At 39.1% G+C, this 21,037-nt stretch overlaps 1 protein-coding gene across 5 annotated transcripts in view; it reads right to left on the bottom strand.

Moving 5' to 3' along the window:
- The window catches only part of LOC139976772 (uncharacterized), a 69,555-nt gene that overhangs the window by 27,993 nt on the left and 20,525 nt on the right, over positions 1-21,037 (bottom strand). For 4 of the 5 annotated variants that reach the window (XM_071985519.1, XM_071985518.1, XM_071985523.1 and 1 more), the window contains one exon: positions 12,855-12,920. The exons of the other annotated variant lie outside the window; for it this stretch is intronic. The gene's annotated coding sequence lies outside the window, so the exon portion shown is untranslated. The remainder of the gene's footprint in view (positions 1-12,854; positions 12,921-21,037) is intronic. 5 annotated transcript variants of the gene reach the window in all.

The following is a 21,037-nucleotide window of genomic DNA, read 5'->3' as shown; positions in this document are numbered from 1 at the left end:
TTTTTGGGGGGGGGCAATTTTTTTTTTTTGGGGGGGGGGAGCAATCAGCAGGCTTTAATACTCTAGAGAGATTTTTCGATGTGTACATCCACAGAAGATGAAACAAAGGTGCCGCTACAATCCCGTCACTGCCGTCGTTATGGGAAAGAGGGGTGTCACAGGCAACGCGTAGTTATTCAAATGGGTGTGAAATTAGAACGGTGTGATGTTGACAAGTGGTTTTGGGTTTTGCAGTATGAAATAGGCATTCTAAACTGGAAAAATCGTTGCTGATATCGACGTGAACGCTTTTGTCTGTGTTCTGACGTGTAAAGGATTTTACTGTTTACGTTTTCACAAAAAAAAAAAAAAATAAGTGCAGTTACACTGCAGTTATACAAGGTAAACACAGAACAATTAGACGAAACTGTATGCAGTGATTTTGCTTATATTTTTCTGTTAGTTATTATCGTTATTATTATTATTTGTTGTTTGGTCAGATATTAATAGAAAATTGCGTCATCGTGTGCCACGGAACGCACCTACATCTTCATAATCCGTTATATGATTTGAACTGCGCGTGCGCAAAGCAAAGTCACGCTTGTGCACGAGAACAGGGATACCTTGCTTTATACTGTATACCTTGTCTGCATGGTAGAAAATAGCAACGCAACTAAAAAGGAAAAGTGCTCAACACGGTCACACTATTCAAGCCATAGCAGGTCTTCCCTATCGTGCACAGAGAATAGTAACGTTGTACCTAGTCTAAAGTATACTTTTCTTTTTCAACAGACATTGGTTTTCTTTTTATAACCCTTCCTTTCTCCCTCCCCCTCGCTTTTTAATGTTTCTTTTTTCCACCCCCCCCCCTTTTTTTTGGGGGGGTCTTTCTCCTTCGAAATCTCTCAGACCAAGACTGACATACCTGAGCTGAGCGTGACATTAACTACTGCACCAAACACACCTTATCGCTACTCAAGTACCTTTCGCTTGACGGGGAATGTCGCGTTACAAACACAAGAAATATCTTGGAATTACATCATAACGTAAATTGTCTACTCATAAACATGTTAACTTGACGTCATCCTATACCCATCCCGTTAATGGCAGACATTTCGACATTACCAAAGAACGGCATTATGGCCCTAATGGCGTGCCACAGTCTACATAAAAGTTCCATAAAGTGAGGCTAGCGATCGTCCTATCGTAAGTCACGTGACGGATAACAAGATCCATACAGTATAAATCAGATACATAGAATAGAATAGTATAAAAGCTCTGGCGACTGAGAGATGTATCTTTAGTATAATGACTCAACATAATATAGCCTAGTTTATACCGAGGCACGAACCCTTGTAAGCTCATGACGGTTGACTATAGCAGCTACAGTTGCATTGATTGTGGTAAATTTAAAAAAAAAAACACCTATACCTATAGCATAATCCCATAACAATGACATTGATCACGTTTTACTCAAGTAGGTGAGAAAACCTTTTATTTAGGTCTATACAGTAATCAACATTTTCTAATTGAAATTTTTGGCATAACAGGCCTATGAGGGAAAGTGCCTGGGCGACTTATCCCCCCCCCCCTTTTTTTGAAGGCGATCTCTAATAATTTTTTTTTTCATTTGTCCATTATTATAACGTTGCTTAGATGAAAAGCCGACAGTTCTTGTTCAAAACGCTGGAAGCAGGCTTAAAACTTAGGTTGTTGCATATCTCATCTAAACAGTGCGCACGAAAAGAAAAGTAATTCCACGCTAAAATATTATAGAATTCAAAAATCAAAATTGCCAAATCTTTGCCGACTAGAGGTGACATCTATATACTTACCTATTTCAGTTTGAATCAGTTTCCCCGTTCTGATTAAACGGTTCACTTACAATTGAAACGGTGTAAAACGTCTGAAATCTATTCACATAATGATTCACCGTTTTCATGAAATTACTTGGGAGGTGACAATTTCTCTTGTCAAGTAATTAATATTTAAAACTCAACGTTGGACAAATCCTAAATCAAAAATGACCAAACGATCCGCATTGGTTAACTCCCACCCCCCCCCCCCCCCGCATGCCACCCGCTTGCTTTGTCGACCTTGTTTCCGCATTTTCCTCTCTATATTTGTAAACACGTATAAGCAGCAAATGTATTCCCATTTCCCGGGCGACCTTTTCTTTATAAATTCGATCTATTTGTGGAGATGATCTGGACTAACTCTGCCCTAATGTCGTCGTTTTCTCTCCCTGAATGCGTCAAGAAAATCCCCAGGTTGTGCTTCCTTTTCTTCCCTAAACGTTCTCTAAACCTTCCTTTCTCCTCTCAAACTCTATGAACCTTTAAACGTCAAATTATTTTTCGCGGGCTTTTTTTTTGCTTTTCTTCTGTAGTATTCACTCTTATCACATAACTATGCCATTGAAGATCTCTACGCCGTTGCTATATTTATACCGTCTGTGACGTATGTTGTCGTCTGCACGATGCAGTGTTTATGGTAATAACACCTACTGACGTCAGAATTTGACCGCATGCCGTAGGCAGCGTTCGTCAACTACGGAAAATAGTGGTTGTCATGGTTTCCGACGCGGCAATTTCTTTTTTTTTGCGTGTGTAACCATCTTAGGAAGACGAGGCTAATCCGTATACGTCCGGTATATTTGCGTGACCAAGATGTTTGATAACATAAATGTAGCTAAAAACAACACGCAAGATGGCATTTGAAAAGGGAAGAAAATGTGGATGCTCTACAAACAAAATGCAATACAGGATTGTCGTTAACGTATACAAATCTAAAGATGTCAATTAACATTTTCTTTAAATAACTGCTTGTTAAGTTTCATTTTGAAATTAAAAACGGATACCGCGGTAGTACGTCAAACCACGTTAAATATGATATCCTATCCCGATCCTAATGTGTTTTTTTTTTAAACGAGAAAGAAAAGACAAAAACGAAAGCGAATTAATGGGAGGAAGTATTCAAACACGGCGAATTATGAAACAGGGTAAAAGAAAATAGGCTAAAAATAGATCGTGGGGGGGGGGGGGGGTAACAGCGTCGACGAGTTTCCGTTCCTCGTGTGCTGAGACTAACTAGTCATCTTAAGGGATTAATGTAGGCTTTAGGTTTGCATGTGTCAATGATAGGCCTTGGCATGACGTCTATGTACAAAATACATACACGGCGATTGTTTATGTGGGTTGAGTAAAGGGAGGAAAAATGTGGAAGTGAAAGGTGTGAAGATTTCGGCGTGGGGGGGGGGGGGTCCTGGTATCCAATGTTTTAAACGGGGCTGACATTTCACTGTCACCCCCCCCCCCACCACTCCCCTAAGCATTTCTTGTCTTCTCATAAATAATAATGGCGATTACCATCCTCGGTGAGAAGCTGGCCCTGCTAACTATAGCTGTAAGATGACGTAGCTTATAATATGCGCATGCGTGAGGATATTTCCGTGAAGGATGGCGGGTCACGAATCAGATTGTGGAATATATTTACGTACGAATTCTGACCAATTCCAATCACGATTTGGAAAGTGATTTTGCTTCACTGAAATAATAGATCCACAAGCTATGACATAATACAACGGCCCATTGTTACTGTGATTCTTTGTTTCTTTCCGTCTTGATACTGAAAATATCATAAGATACATAATGGTATATGCCCCTATAGTGTCACATGATTATAGCAGTTATAGACAGTTGCATAACAATCGTTCATTAAATGCGGATCTCACAATTAACTCTCTATAGATTGTTTGAATTGAGTTCTTAGAAAGTGAATATTCTACTTTCATCTTCATTCCTATATAGTATCTTACGATATTTATGAACAATGCCGCTCAAAGAGATAAAAGAGCTTATCGTAATTCCCAGATTTTTACTCTCAAAACATGTAGAACATAAATCATTACACTGTGCATAGACGTATTTCTATGTCACTATAACGTTGTATGAACAATAACCAAAAAAGAAAGTTCCCATATAGGACGAAAAGAAAAAAAATCCCCTTTCGTTTGCTGTGATAATTGCATCTTAAAGCTAGGCTATACGATGCATCGTATTATAAAGACACACAAAACCGATGCATTATTATCAGTACGCCTATATAATCGTCTCTTTCACTTTTGGCCAGGTTCCATATCGACCACATAATTATACGACCAAGTAATTCTCTTCCACAGGAATTAGCCGTTTGGCACCGGGGATGAGCAACAAATTAAATCTTTGTTCATAAACAAGTGATCGGGCACAGGTTCTGTTTTTTGTAAACAAACATCACGCAATACGCATATATACATAAATTATGTATCGCGCAATTAACACACCTCAATATTGAATGTACAGAACATCCGCATATAGATAGAGGCGCCTACATATTGCACGTAGGCTAATACTGGACACATTATTCAACAGTCACATAATGACGCTAAGCTGGATAGTTGAGTTAGATAATCGATATCACGCGCATGCGTTGTCTTCTATGCGATGAATTGCCTATAACTGTTCCAAGCCACACATTATAACTGTTGCATCTCATATTGACATATTCAATCGGCCTGAACGAGCAAACGGATAAGGACATGAGGCCATGTGGGCTTATGGCAAGCAACCAGCTTTTTCTTTGGAGGGGTGTGGGTGTTGGGGGGGGGGGGGGGGATTGTTGAAGTGCAAATACGCACCTGTGTAAAGTTCACATCACGGGGATATTCATAGGGCTGGGGAATACCTTCCGATTCTGAGATATATTATTGACTATAAAAATTAGGTCTTATTAGGTTAAAACACAATGATTACTTATTGTTTATTGTGTGAAGTTGAAAGAGGTACATCCCAACCCCCCCCCTCTCTTACACCCCACCCCAATCACTATCTCATTGCAAGTCTTACACGGCTAACCAGAACAACTGCATAATAGTTAACGGAAGTTTTTTTCAGCCTCCAGTGTTCCTTTAAACTTTCAACCTGTCAAGAACGGATAGCTTTGCAAAAAGGTCAACCTGATCGCTTCTAATGCCGTTACATTTTGTGTGAACATCTGTAGCCACAGATATCAATATTGTTCGGACAAAAAAGTAGCGGATCAGGTATCCTTTTACAGTATGATCGATACGTTTTCAAGGGGGCTCGAAAGTAAGCAATTTCCCCCTCTTCGATTCTAGGTTAATTCGTTAACATGTAAGACACACTTCATACCTATCTATTCACGATTTCTTCGTCTTTAATTAGAAACGGAAAAAACATAGGAATCCAAGAGACGCGAGTAGCAAGACTGGAAGTAGCAAACATGTTTTGATCTTGATAACAATGCCAATGGGTCTAGCGTAATGCGATGCTAATTTCGTTTAAGCACGAAGAGGAAACGCTGATTACCTGTTTTGTATATAGAGCGGTTGTTTTAATCTCACGATACGAGATGAGATTTCACATGTAATATTAAAGAACAGTTAAAATGTTTATACTCGGGGCACACAGGTCGTCGCGACGGTTTAATTATGAACACCTACACACACGATAAAGTAAGAATTGTCTGTTAAAAGATCAACCAGGTATCCACAAATATGGGGCAAAATGAAATCTAAATGCTTACGTTAAAGTGTGTTTGGGTAGAAAACTGTCTTGACACTCGTGACGGTAGACTGTTTGCTAGATAATAAAACAAAAGTGCGTTTGTCAAGAGATCGAGAGAAGGCATGTAAGGGAGGACCTAAATCAAGGCCTGCGTAAAGTGTGTTTGGTAGAAATTAGTTACATATATACCTTTATATGTGTATGTGTGTGTTATTACATGAGTAATTTAAACCCGCATGTAAAGGGAATAAAGCGACCCACCTAAATCCCTCTTTTAGGTCGCGCTCGCCACAATTTTACAAACCGTTCGTCTATGATGACAAACATCACCTGGTCTCCTCCCCTCCCCTCCCCTTCCCTCCCTATACCGCAACAGCGTTACCTCTACAGTACCGGCGAACACACCCTCCTCAGCACCAACGGAATTCTCTTTGCATAACGCAATTTCCATTGTTACACCGAATGTAGGTATATGTTTCTTCTTTTGCCTCCTATTATCATCATCATCATCACTATTATTTTTTCTATAATTTTTTTCCTTTACCATTTATTACTATAAATATGGAGGAATGTCTTTGTCACAATATGCCTTTGTTCCCTGATACCAGTGAGCGGTCCAACAGAGGCCGCCACCTTTGTCAGTTTTCACTCGTAATGGGTGTCAGTAGTACTTAGTTAAGCCGCGATATGACAGTTACGACCAATCTATACAGACAAGGAAATCGTATCAACTAACACATGCAATTATATAACACACATATATATTACACTCCCCCAATCAACGGATGATTTGCACGTCACATTTCTCTTTCCTCTTCTCTATCCCGTTTTTGACTTGTGATCAAACAGAGTGTCTTATAAACCACATTTTACGGCTTTTTTTACTTTTACCTGTTTGGTAAATAATATGATCGTGTTAGAAAGATTTTCGTCCCACCGAGACTGGCGGCGCGAATCAAACAGTAAGTCCCCCCCAATGCCGAACTCACCTGGGAAGTACACCACGTTATCGCTTCACTTAAACCTAGGCTCTATACCCACCCCGCTGTCACAAAAAGTCGAAAATAATATTTATCGCCACTTCTCACTAAATTGAGCTGTTGAAACAATTTTGTTGAAATAATTGTCTCCAGGTGGGTTGAAATTGACCTTAGGTTAGAAATGTGGAGATAACGCCCCGTCATGGTAAACCATTTGTAACCCAATCAGCGAACCGAGGGGACCGACTTCATGTCGCAAGAAAACGGTTGAACTTGAAGAAAATAAAATATTCCTTTGTCAATTTAGCAAGCTGTATTTTACTCGATGACCAAACAAAGGCGATCGTTTAAAAAAGAAATATTAAAAAAAAACACATCCCTACCTACCTACCTTTGTCACTCACTGTACCACCCTCTCCAAAATTTTGATTTACTGTTCCTTAAGTTTGTTTTCGAATTGGTATAAGTTACGTTACTTCTCTCGTATATATGTTGCGAAAAAAAAGCACTTTACAACCTTGAAACTTTGGGATTCGAAACCAGAGTTTCACTGATTCGTATCTCGATCAAAGGATGTCCGCGTGAAATGTGTGCGTGTTTTTTCTCCCACTTTCCCCCTGAAAGAGCAGTTCTGAAAATAACATTAGTATTCGCGACCGATGAAAGAGCAACCGATTCTCAAGCATCCTGGCGGACTTTTGTACTAAATGACTTGAACTTGAAGCAAACAGGTATGACGTCATAGATGACCCGTCAATAAAAAGTGGGTGGTCAGCTGCGCGATTAGTGTCTGATAATACAAAATTTGGAAAAGGCCACGAGCTCTAGCCGCCTTGCGCCGGAAGGTTCGGAATCAAGGCCGCTATGAACAAAGTTTGTTCTCAAATTAAATTTCTACAAAGGCTATAGTGCATGAAGCTACTACTTGGACGCAACGAGGCCCGAGAGAACGAAAACCTTATTAAAGAAGACTGAGCATGAGATTGAGTGGGGTATAGACCGGTAGTGTGCTCAACCTAACACAGTAATGGTTAACATACCCAATTAGTGATTGTCGACCTAGCTTTGTTTTTGTTTATCTTTCTTTTCTTGTAAAATCGTTCGCGGTGCCGATTTGACCCACCACCATCATGAATGAGAAGCCCCTACTCTATATTGCATAGTTTGTATTTATTCATTTATTTATATATTTATCCAGCAGATAGACTTGGGATTGTATGCGCTATAGATTTGAATCATTGTGTAAATACAGACGTGTAAATACAGACTATAGCGTTGAGAACGGGGCGTTGTATACAGATCTGACGGGTGACCCGGATCGCAGATAACCTATCGAACGCTTCAAGTGGATTTGCAACGCATGCTCTTTACTACGCAATGCTATACCGTGTTGGCGAATCCGTTTTGATATGGGATCCTATAGGATTCGGGCATGAAGGATGTCAACAATGATGAGGGAATACGTCATGTAAAGCGCATTTTGCATTTGCTCCGCCGAAATTTCACCAAGCGTTATATGCACTGCTGAGTAATTCACAAAATAAGGACTTCGAATTTGAGACTGTTCTTACTTGTAAGAAAACTCCCTCGACTTGTCTTCGTAAAATGAAGATTAACCGAATCAGTAAGTAATGATTCTGATCGCGTCTCAATATTTCGTCGCTTAGACGCCTTTCTTGTTCATGACAGTAAGAAATCCCATGAAGAAAGCAGTCAAGAAAAATCTCAAAACTTGACGTGTTTTTAATACAAATTAAAGAAGATGTTACTATACTCTGAACGAGCAAAAACACTTAATAGTCACTTTGATGGGTGGTAACATTAGAAAGGGTGAGGGTCATTGACCGGTAGTGAGCAGTCGATGAGTGCGTAAAGTTTACCAGTTCACTCTAAGCACAGGAGAGCGAGTGTGTCGACGTTGCGGGGAGACGTCTAAGGCAGGAAGCGAAGTAAATATGATTTTAAATATCGGGGAGACAAAAACAAAATTTATAAATCTAAATTAGTTCAAGAAACCTAACAAGTAGCCTTCTTACGAATGTCTATGACGAACGTCCCAGCGTTAGCTCTCTTAACGCTGTGAAACGCTTCTATATCTCCGTAGGTCGGAAGCACTCCCTTTCGTCACCTCATCAGCAACCTCTACTCATCCGTTTCTACCTCCCTGTCTCTTCATAGATGATCGTAAATTATTTCCTTGGCGAGTCAGATCATTGCAGGGGTAATGATTCAATTAATATGCAACGCTGGAATGCTCGTATTTCATTCGGCGTCAATTTGCAGATTTCACAAGACTTCCCCGAGTACCAAACAACCACCACCAGCAATGCCTACTCTTTTACCATGCAGGCGGCGAATTCCTGAACAATCCACCGGGGGAATTCCTTATAACCTTATGATAAATTGGAACAATTGTGGAAGCAGCGAAATGTGCCTTAGGTACTCCCTCTTGGCACATCAACCGACACAGAGAAACGTTTTGTAATCTCTTCTCGTCGCTTGACGACCCCTGATTGGTCAAAGGACGCTCACAGTGACTCGATGAGGTCACGGTCGCGGTTAACGAGGGTAGTGATGGGCGTTTCGGGTTTCTTTGAAAGTTTCCGAAAACAGAGAAAACGAGAGAGGCTGAAAAATTGGGGTATCAAGATTACCGGGACTCTTCTCCACTGTAAACTGTAATGGGCAGCCGCCATAAATTTCACGACCGTTTAGAGTTAACTGTAGCAGACGGCTCGCTCTTAAGACAGTCTGTTTGAATATCACGATACATATTCCCCCGCCAATAGCGTGATATCATTGTAACGAGGGTGACAAGTAGAATTAAATCCAGCCGTCAAAATTGGCCAAACTAACATTTGATCACGTCAAGAAGGTGTCTAAGGCAGTTTTACACGATCATAGAACTATTTACCACGAGCTATGATACCCCTTTGAATTATAACCAATAGGAATAGACGTGTGAATCTTGTAATCGACTAGTAACCAAAATACATTTCAAATATTTGTTGAAAATTGACAAATAGTTGAAAGGGGTGGAATCAACACACGTGTTTTTTTTATTCTTTATTATTTTTATTCTCTCTTTGTTTCCTTTAAATTTTTCTTTTAACAAAAGCCAAAGAAGTTAATTTCATCACTCGCGATCTCCACGTAAAGACAACAGATTTAACACCAAACACCCACAGGCAACGTTGCGTTTACGGAACAATGGAGGTATAATATGAGATATAGCCTACGTATAAAACAAATTACGGGGGGGGGGGGGGGGGGAGGGAGGTGAATAACACAAATGTAAAGGGGATTTCGCACTTCTTCACGCGATGTGGGCGAACTGAAATGGTATTTGAAGAACCAGGTCGATTGGTAAAAATAAAAGACAGTTCCAAACTAGGTTGTACACGTACGGTATTTTGATCTCTCTTAAATGAAACAACGATCAAATATGAGAAAAAGAAAAGAATTTAACATACTTTCATTTCAAAAAATAAAGAAAACAAAACCGATTGCAGAGTGAATACAAGGATACCATAGACGGGGGGTGCAGAAGTTTGAAAGACATTTTGAGAGGAATGCAGTAAACTGCAAACTTTATCAGTTTTGCAAGAATGTCATTTTTGAAAAACTTTGCCAGCACGGTGTATTGCCTGGGTGTATTCAACTATATATTTATATATAGTTTAGACAAGGTTAAAGGGGGAGGATGAGGGACAGGGTGGCCTTGAGGGGGGGGGGGTGGGATTCTGCAGAATGGTAGAGATGAATGGCCAGAAGGAAAGAAGAACAGTTGTGGGGATAAGATTAGAGTTTAGATGGCACAGTGAGATGCAGGGGGATGGGGAGGGGGCAGTGACAGAGGGTTACAAAGTAGTGATGAGACAATACAGTATAGGAGAGGTCGAAAAGAGAGAGTAGAATGGAGGTGAGGGGAAGAGTATGGAGTGATAAGAAGAGTGAGGGGTGAGGTGAGGGCAGAGGAGAGGAGGGGTATAAAGGGGGCGGGGGGGGCAGAGGACTTAGGTTCCCCCGTCTTCAATCTTCTCGGTTGGAATATTTTTTTCTGCTGTCAATTGACCTTTACTAAACTGGAACATCCCCTTGCTGTACTTTACAAGCCAACCACCGCCCACATCCTCACATTTCTTTCGTTCTTCATTTCGCTTTCAGTTTTGCTCTAACCTGATTTTTTTTTTCGGGGGAGGTCTTAAGGTAGTAATTTAATCTCTGCGGTAGCTCTAGCATGAAGCCATTAATGACCTCTTCATATTACGGGAAGCGCTAATCAAGAGAAACGAGCTGATGAGTGATGCCAGGAAACAGAGACTGAAAACCCAGCATCATACTGCAGTAAACTACTTTACTTAAGTGACTACAGCCAAAGCGAGGGGGAGGGGGGGGGAGGAGGGTTGAGGGAGAACCTTTTCAAAGAATACAGGATGAAGGTTGTCAAGGAGTAACTTTAGATACAACTACTTGACTGTAAATGACTCCCAGAAATGTAATAATAGATGTGACAAAGCAATGGAGAGAGACATCCCAGCTTGTAGACCTTCCACCCAGTAGAACTAACGGTACACAACAGAACACTTGAAGTTGAAAGAAACAACACTTGAACAAACATACTTCGGTTCCACCCCAACTGGGACCCCCTTACCCCCCCCCCCCCACCTATCATGAAATATTATCACAACCACCTTCTGGACCTATCCAATTAGTCCCCAAATATGTTTAATAGCTCCATTCGAAAGAGGGCAATACTACTGAAAGACCTCTTACATGTTAGCTTCGAAGCATGATCGAACTAGAGTGCAAGTATTGTGTGCAGACAGGTAAAGGGCACAGGGAACAACCTATACCATAGGAATTCTGAGCTGGAGGGGCACCAACAATTTCGGCAGGAGTACAACACTTATGACCTGGGTAACTTGGAAAATTATTTTTGCATGTGATGGGTGGCTCAGATGGTGATGGGGTGGGAGGGGGAGAACATAGTGGTCTACACGGTGGGGGTAGTGGAGCACAGCCTGGTTAAGGGCCTGTAGCTGTGTAATAGTCCATTCTCTCTTCCTTTCTTGGAGTACACACTGCTTATCATTGTGAACATGACCAACTAATTAACAAGGCAATCAGCAATTATGCCTGAAAGTTGTTTTGTGGAATCCAATATACACGTCTTGATTTCGATTGTACTTAGTTGAATTAGACCATCTGAGAGACACATACCCAGGTTAACATATCATCATCATCGGTCCTTGTGATACAATCTACTGATGATCAACCTCCCCAACAAACACATTTCTGTTCATATGAGAGAGTAACATGCAAATACTATATCAATAATCATGATTTTTTATTTATTACCAAAAAAAAAAATTATAATAATAATAATAACGTTGCTGAATATTTCATATTGGTGAAGTTTATTAATACATATTTGAAACCTTCTTTGCATTGGGCTCTTAAGAGCAGAGTTTTCCTTTGGTTTTTTTGGCTCCCATGGGTTCTCAGAATTTTTAATTTGTAATAATGTACTCCCTCAGTAGGTTTTACTTTCACAGACCTGGTTTACCTTCCCCAGTGATGTCAAAATAACAATAATGTACAGTAGTGAGTTGATGTTCTATTTTTAACCCAATAATTGGCTCATGTTTGCCAAATGCGTGGGCTATTTTAGTGTAACTTATTCTCGGTGTAATCCAATTCAAAAATTATGAAATGTCATATCTACATGTTGATTGATCTTTAAGAGATTCAATATGTTAGGTAGAATTATAGTGACATTTAACTAACAAACCATATATGAAAATCTGTCCTGTTTTAGTCGAAATGCCTAAATGTTCCTTTAAGATCACGTTTTAAAAATGATGCCAAGTCCTCCATTCAGACGGTCTGTAAATTATCTTTGTGGTTCAGAATGTTCACTGATATAGTGGCGGGTGGAAGGGGTAGGTGGGGAGTGGGGGTCGGGGTAGAAGAAGCAAATGGAACTCTGAATGGGACCTGTGAGACCACCTGGGACAAATGCTGAATGTGCACATGATATAGCTGCTATGACTAAGTGTTCAAATAAGTGGGGCAAAACAACCACTCAATTAAAACCCACTTTCCCGCAATGAAAACCCACTACAACCCACTAGTTCCCCTGAATTCCTCTGCGAGCTCCTACTTCAGAACGTTTTACAACATGCGGTGACCCGGAGCTTCGGACATGCCAGCAAGCTGTTGAGTAATGTGACAGGGGGGCGGGTGGGGGAGGGGGCACATGAACAACAAAATGACACACAGGATCTAGACTACCAGTAGAAGTAATAAACAAAGGACGTCTTACCTTCATGGCAAGTTTAAGTTTGCTGATGGTTTTGCGATGAAAGGGTTAAGAATGCTGATTTTGGTCCTGCAAGGGAAAAAAAAAAAAAGTAATTTTTGTAATATAACTGGCAAATTTAACAAATTCATGAGAAAATACCCCTATGGTACATTCAGAAGAGTGCAGCAACCTTAGAAAGGGTCACGGGGGGGGGGGGGGGGTGGGGGCACAGTGCAAGAATGTTACCAGTTTCTAGACATAAAAGATATGTATGTAGATATAAGAATCAATTCATTCTCAAAAACCATATTTAAAGCAAACAATATTGGGAGAAGTTATTGGGAAGAGAGTTTGGGGAGGGGAAGGGGGCAATGAGGAAACCTTAAATTAATCTGTGGATGATCATCTGCACAGTGTGGATGTGCAGTGATATGATCCCAACCCCCAACCCCCTCCCCCTGCCTTTCACCCTTCCAAATCAGACCGCTTAAGAATAGGCACCGTTGGTTCCCTACGATTAAACCAGAAGGGAAGTGGGGGGTGGGGGGGTAGGGAAGGTAAGCCAGCAGTAGGGGAAGGGAGTATCCTTAAATTGTAAATTGTCACTGTAAGAGTACAGTATGCGAGGATGGAGGATTGATGGGTTAAACAGAAACAGGCTATATGTAAGGTCTATCATACTGTACATGCATGCCATTAGTAATATCACTGATCAATTTATATTTGTTAAATCAATAAACCACCATTTAGATCTTATTTAGCATTAACAGTATATAACTGAGTCAGAACTTAGGCCTTTGAACTGCTCTAACTGTGACAGACGTTTTTGGTTTCCACTTTTCAGCACCTATCACACCCCTGATCCATTAACAGTTGTACTGTGTCCATGGTGACCGCCCAAACAATTGCATTCTTTATTTACTATCTACTTCTAAAATCTCATTCTTTTGCTTTTACTAACTGAATTCTGTGGCTTATGCCATGTTGATTCTAAAGGTGTGTCTAGCTGTCTGTGTTTCCTTCCATAAAGAATCAGGCTGTGAGGGCAAGGAGGAAGTGCTGTTTTAAGTCCGATCTATCATTATTCCTGCTGACAATGCAGATTTTGATCATAATTTAACATCAATGAATATCTTCATTCAAAAGTCACTAATAAGGAAGAACATGATAATAACAGGTTCGAATGCTGAAAAATTCTCTGGTGGGGTAATTGCCCTCCCTGCAATAAAAATTGCAAGTCATATAGGAAAAACAAGAGTGATGTAACATGTTAAAGAGGTGGTGAGGGGAGAGCATGGGGGGAGAGAATGGGGTTAATCTGATCGGGCCCTTCGTTACAAAAGTTATAAAAATGGTTATAAAATCAGTTCGTACTGATGTTCAAACTATCTCTGGTATGTACAACATGTTGATGTTCCCCCTAATGATGTTCCCCCCCCCCCTGCAAAACTTGCACACATATTACACACACGTGTGATTTATAATTCAGTACTAAACATACTGCTGACACTGCACAATACAAAAAAAGGAAAATCATTGGAGCCAGGAAAACAAAGAAAAAATAGGATCACTAATTGTTCAGTACTTCATTTACATAAATTGATAAAAAAAAAAAATACAAACAGCAAGGTTTCCTTTGTTTCTTTGTACTGTCATTTTTGATTAAATTTATGGAAAGTTGGTGACCAAACTGAAAGCCCCTGGTAATGAACTATTTGTCCATGCCCACACTTTAATACAGGATACAGATTACAACAAAAACTGATTCCTCTTTCAGAAAAAAGTGTCACATTTGGTGTAATGTTATTGATTTATCTGTAACATCTGGAGGCACTCGCCAATCGCCATCCTTACCCATGACAGACAGCTACTCTTCTGTACTGTACTGTTTTTACAAAAAAACACACGTGAGAAGCTATTCTCATGTTAATCGGAGCGCAGAGTTGTCATTGCGTTAAGTACCCAGAGATTAAACCAGCCATGAGGAGGGGGGTTGGGAATGGGGAAATCTATACTATACACTACTTTCAAATAAAATTATGAATGGGTCCCCAGGGGAGGGGAGGGGAGGGGAGGGGGAGGGGAGGGGAGGGGGAAGTGGAATTAAAAGGATTCATCTCCACTTTGTGACACTTTGACAAACTATCAGCCCTCTGACATTCCTATGGACATCCATATTTGGCACAAAAAAAAACCCAAAAATACATTTTTTTTCTTTAATATTGTTTCTTTTATTTGGGAAAGTTGTTCCTTCACACATTTTTGTCATACTCAGAATTTGTGGGTACAAAGGACTTGACTGAAATCCATTTCTAATTCAGAGATCTGTACTCAGAACCACGGATTAGACCAGTTAGAATTTCAAAGGAAGTTAACTGCAGGTATTTTTGCCACAATACAAACCAATTTTGCAAACCAATTGTCAATAATATTGTTAACAGACAGGGATCTCTACAAATTTCATTCTCAGCTTGCCATGATTCAGCAGTTAACAATCTGTTGACCTAGAGCAAAAGTTTGAACTAAAATAAACAAATGAATCCAATAAAACCAGACAAAAGCGTTTAGAAATTCCGTTTTCAGAGAACTGTTTGATCATCTCTTTGTTGGAAATTTCTTCAGAAGTCTAACTGTGCGTGAAATGGAATACAGATTTATACACACGCGATCTATTCATGCTGTCAGTTATGAGTAATGACTTATAGTGTGACGTATGTTAAACATATAATGTACTGTTACCGAAGGAAACACTTTTCTCCATTTTTAAATCCGGCTCTCTTACGATTGCACGTTTGAAAGAAAAATAAATCGCTGATATACGAATGAGAAATTAATTGTTTAAATACAGCTAAATACATGTATGTGCGAATGAGGGATATCTATAGCTTCTCATACTGAAGCGCAATATATAAATATATTACTATCATTATCATTATATTTATGGTATTATTATCATTATTATTGCTTCTTCAAATTAATGTCAATCCCCATTATCCTGTCTCGGTCATGCATACTATGAAATGGTTTGTTACAAAGGATCTTCTGGTGACCAGTCACTTAACCGAAAGCAATGAATATTTCCTACATCTTTCTTATTTAGTCTTCTAATTTTCAAAACCACATTAGAAAATCGCCAAATTGGGGAAGGATTTTCTTGAAACAGTGTAGATCTAACCAGTGTTCGCAATACAAGGCTACAGTACACACAATGAACAATTATTAACACCATGAGAAAGCAATGGTTCACCCCGTCAAAATATGATTCAATCAAAAAATATCTCGTAGTTAGGAGCGAGAATTTGAGATGGGATTCTTCTTCTTCTTCACCTAAACAGTGATGATTATTCCCTTAATCAATTAGCTGATAGTTGTTAATTGACAGTACTTAAAAGAAACATGTTACACTGTAGGTAATTCAGCAAGGTTTTCCCCTCCCTGCTAACTTTGTAGAGCTACTGTACCCTAGTTCTGTAAATTGGTATGTTAGACAAACTGTATACAACATACATGTCAGAGATCCACTTCCAGATTTAACCCTAGAAGATAAGTAAAACAAATTGATCCTTCTTCCACTGCAACCTGTTGTTGTGTCATTAGCTGTTATTACCTCACTGAGAGAGAGAGGAGGGACCAAACCCATGACCTTTGTATCACCTGCACTGCCTACACAGTTAAAGATCTGGAAAATATGTTAGGAATGCCAAGCAGGTAGTCACCAAACAATGACTGGCAACATGCTGGCCAGTTTAACATATTAACTAGAAGCTATATAAAATAGCTATGAAAGAAAGGCTATGTTGTAATGAGTTGTCAGTACAGGTCTATTACGAACAAACAGGATTTAGGAATCAGTTTCCTAATTGTTTATGACACTATTTTGTTTCCCCTACATTATTTCCATAAAGTTCTATGTATATTAAGTACTAATTAAACAGTTGAAACTCACATTCTACAGTACTTGAGAGATCTTTTTCTAAGAACTTACTTTAGGAAATTAATCTATCTTTATTTTTTGGGGGGAGGGAGAGGGGTAGGAGGGGGAGAAGGGGGAGAAGGGGGAGAAGGGGGAGGAGGGGGAATCCAACACAAATCCCCTTGATCCACATTTATAAAGGAAAGTAAAATCATGTGCTCTCCACATTTTCCCTGTTAAAGAAACTACGGTATCATCCAGGTGAATCCAAATCTATCAAAACTTCTACCTCGATTCAAACTGAACTTAGATTTAGAAAAGTACTTATCCGATGAAGCTAATTATTGAAATGATGATGACGATGATGATGATGATGATGATGATGATGATGACGATGGAATATTAGCAGAAATTAACTCTTCAAAATTTCTTGTTGACATTTAAGCGACTACCCTTTTATTAAAAGAAAAAAACAGTCTGGCCACCTTTCAAATTTAAAGTGCTGTTCTTTTCTTTCTCTATGGAAATATTGGCCCATAGATACCAGCAGAAACCCTAGCATATTGCTCAATCACAGCTTTTGGTCACACTTGTTTCTTTCTTTCCAGACTTGGCTAGTTCAAGAGTCTATTCTAGTAAGATCTCTGTCACTGATCAGTTATGTGAAAGATACAAAGGTCAGCCTCCTTCAAAGCCAGCTTGCTGCTTTTTTCAACAGGCAAACTGAAAATTTAGGGAGCTAATTCCAAGAAAGGAAAACATGAGGCCTGGAACAGCTTCCACAAAAGAGTTTGGTAGCTTATCAGCTTACTAAGCATATTCAATAGAGTTCAGTGTGTCCACTGCTATGCAACAGATCTATTCAAAACACAGTCTATAAGTCTATAGAAACTAGCAAAACATGAATGGAAGAGCTAAGAGGCTAATGACCTAGTTTGAATCATTAGAATGGGTGAGGAAATATTTAAACAGATTCCTTATTAAACAAGTCTTTCACCTTTAAATGCCAACATCATGTGACTTAACTTTGTCACAAATTTAGAAAGTTTTCATCAACCCTTTCTTTTCACAGCTTTATTTAGTTAATATGACAGGTTGAAAATATTCACATAAAAGTTAACAATTTTATTTGATAAACCTTAGTACACATTAGTTTTATTTTATTTAAGTGAGCATTAATATGATTTCATTTGATTTAAGCGCAATTTAAGCTTATTTTATTTAAGTGATCATTAATTTGATTTTATTATATTTGCATGCACATTACTTTTATTTATGTAAGTGCACATTAACCAATATCTAGCAAAATCTATCAAATACTAGCTAATTTACACTCTTTATGTCATAAACAAACATCAGAAAACTGTGTAGGAAGTTATAAAGAAATATGGCAGAGCAATGAAGATCTTTGGCAAGATCTTTCAATGGAGTGGTATCAGGATTACATGTCCTTCAATTTTTCCCTCTGACCATGTAGCAAGCCAGTTGTCTCTCAGTTGGTGGTTTCACTTGTAGTGCTCATGAGTACAACAGCTTGAGTGCAACAGTGTGCAACAGCTCGGATACTAACACAAGTAGAAATTGGTGTCAAGTGTGTACTTTAAACCATGCACCGCAAAAATAGAACAAAGTTTGAGTGTGAGTACAAATTTCGGGTGAAAATGAGTACAGGCAACTGTACATACGTGATGCAAGAATTACAAGCCGAGTGAGGTCTCACAAGAGTACTAGATCACAACTAGAGCTTCCATTGGTAAGGCTCTATCAAAGAGAGAGTATGACTCTATGAGTACTGAACCATTTCTACAATACAGGTATGAGTAGTACTATAACATCCTGAGCGACCAGATTGAGTATAACTTGAAAGCAATACCTGAGAACTACGAGTGAGTACTCTCGCTAATCAAGTCGGGTGATACCTATATCTAAGGTTCCTGAAGGTCAGTGTGATTTAATAGACCCCTCAATGACTAACTGAAGTAGGTCATTCCATCTTCGAACAATTAAACTCGCTGTCATTAAACTTTGTCTTGATTGTGTACACGATACAAGATAAGGACATGCTTGTTTGTACATGTACAGGTAGTTATGTTAATGACATGCTTATTTGTACATACAGTAGTTATGTTAACAGCATGCTTCTTTGTACAGGATACATGTTAACGACATGCTTCTTTGTACATAGTTATATGTTAATAACATGCTTCTTTTTAGAGGATAAACTTTATATGTTAATGACATGCTTCTTTGTACATAGTTATATGTTAATAACATGCTTCTTTGTAGAGGATAGTTATGTTAATGACATGTATGCTTCTTTGTACAAAGTAATATGTTTGAGATCACAAGTTCGTAAATATTCCCGGTTGGAAAATCACTTTCATGGATTTTGACAATTGACAGCATATATGTGTACTATCATACTGCACATGTGCATTTAACAGTGGCATATATGCATAATAGTCCACCTGAACAAAACTGTGACAATTTGCATACAAAAACTGTGGCAACCAAACTGAGTACAAAACAGTGGCAAAATAGTGCAAACACATGTAAAACTGGCATCTAGTCATATACATGTATGCAACCTGTGAAATGCACAGCTGGTCTACAAACTGTGGCACATATGCAAAATTATAACCATGGCAATATAGGCATGTAGATATCCATAGTGGTACAACTAGTACTAGTACTATAGCGTAAAAAAAAAAGGTTCACATTAAAAACAGTGGTTGCATCAAATACTGGCGTATAAACCCTCGCCATGCATACAAACAGTGGCACCCACATACCAAACAATATTAAATACCAAATGGTGCAAGGCATAGACACACACTATATATATCGACCAAAGTGGCATGATGCTGTGGCTGTGTCCTGTGTTGAGTATATATGTACTATTCACTATAACGGCATTTACAACAGAACACGTTCATGCCACTTTATATTACAGTACCAGCTGGATGCATCAGTCAATAATATGTTTCCTTTCCATGGATGCTGATTGCACATCATAAAACTCACTGGTTTATATATTTACGAGTGAAGAAACTACATGAATCTGCTACGAAAACGCATGAGTAAACACTTTGGATGGTAGAATGAGAAGGAAGGGCAACGACCGGAGGAGCCGGTCGCTGAGGGTGCACAGTGTTAAAAGATTACCAGGGCATACTAGACACGGTAGAATGAGGTGCTAAGGTTGTGAGGAGACAGGTAAATGAGGAACGAAGTAAATAATATGTAACTCTCAGACAACATGCAGTGTCAGCAAGAGTTTTTTTTTTTTTTTTTTAATTTGTTCTAAGAATAAACCAACTATTAAAGACCTATATACATCAATAAGTCACAGTCAATTTTGCCCACTTCAATGACTAAAATAACGATGAACTATTCCCTGAAAGTTGAGCGTTCGTTCATATAGAGATAAAAACTTACCAAAGACGGAACTGAGCTGTTATGATTACTGTAAGTTCTGCAGGAACTACAAGCGGGGAAACTGTTTCATGTCCAAGCAAAAGCACATCCAGTTGGTTTTCAAACACAGGCCAAGTTCACTGGGCTATAGATGATAGCTGGATAGTCTAGACATATGTCATGAATTACTGCAATTTGGTTTCCAGAGGTACAGTATTGGTTAGTAGTAGTTTTGGGTTCAAACGGCTACAATTTTTTTTTTTTTTACAAAAAGCTACCCAAAATTAAATGCTATAAAAAAAAATTAAAACAGGTCTTACTAGAAATTGTCTCACCAAGTTAAGGTTAACAAAACAAGTAAAAATATTGAACCTTTCAAATTGTTTTCTGAGTGATTCTTGCTTTTAATTCAAGATGTAGAAAATCCTTCTTATGAGGAGTCAAGGAGATGATAATGTTTACGATCAGATCAAGTCAAATCTATGCGTAACTTCCTCAACAGATTTCACTTCTTAAGAGGAGAGGGGAGGGAGGGAGGGATGGGATGGGGGAGGTATGGTGGTCGTACTGTTATAACCTCATCTGGAGTATGTGATACTCATCAGCTTTGGAAGAAGTTGCAATAAAATTCAAAGGGCTCCTCCTCCTCCTTTCAAGTGATTCATAGGATTTGAATGCATAGTTTCCTTTCTTGTAAAGGCACAGCACTGTAGCTATTGGAAGCCATTCATGCCCTTGACCACAATCTTGAGGCTAACTTGATTTCCTAATCAAAGGACCTCTTTACTTCAGCAGACAAGATGGAAATCTCTTCAGAACATCCTACTTCCTTTGTAGTACTCTACAGTTGGAAGCTAGAAACTTTCCAAACCAC

Source organism: Apostichopus japonicus, chromosome 12, assembly GCF_037975245.1.
Source record: "Apostichopus japonicus isolate 1M-3 chromosome 12, ASM3797524v1, whole genome shotgun sequence".
Classification (NCBI taxonomy): domain Eukaryota; kingdom Metazoa; phylum Echinodermata; class Holothuroidea; order Aspidochirotida; family Stichopodidae; genus Apostichopus; species Apostichopus japonicus.
Note: the sequence above shows the minus strand (reverse complement) of the source record. Positions and strands in the feature narration are given on the sequence as shown.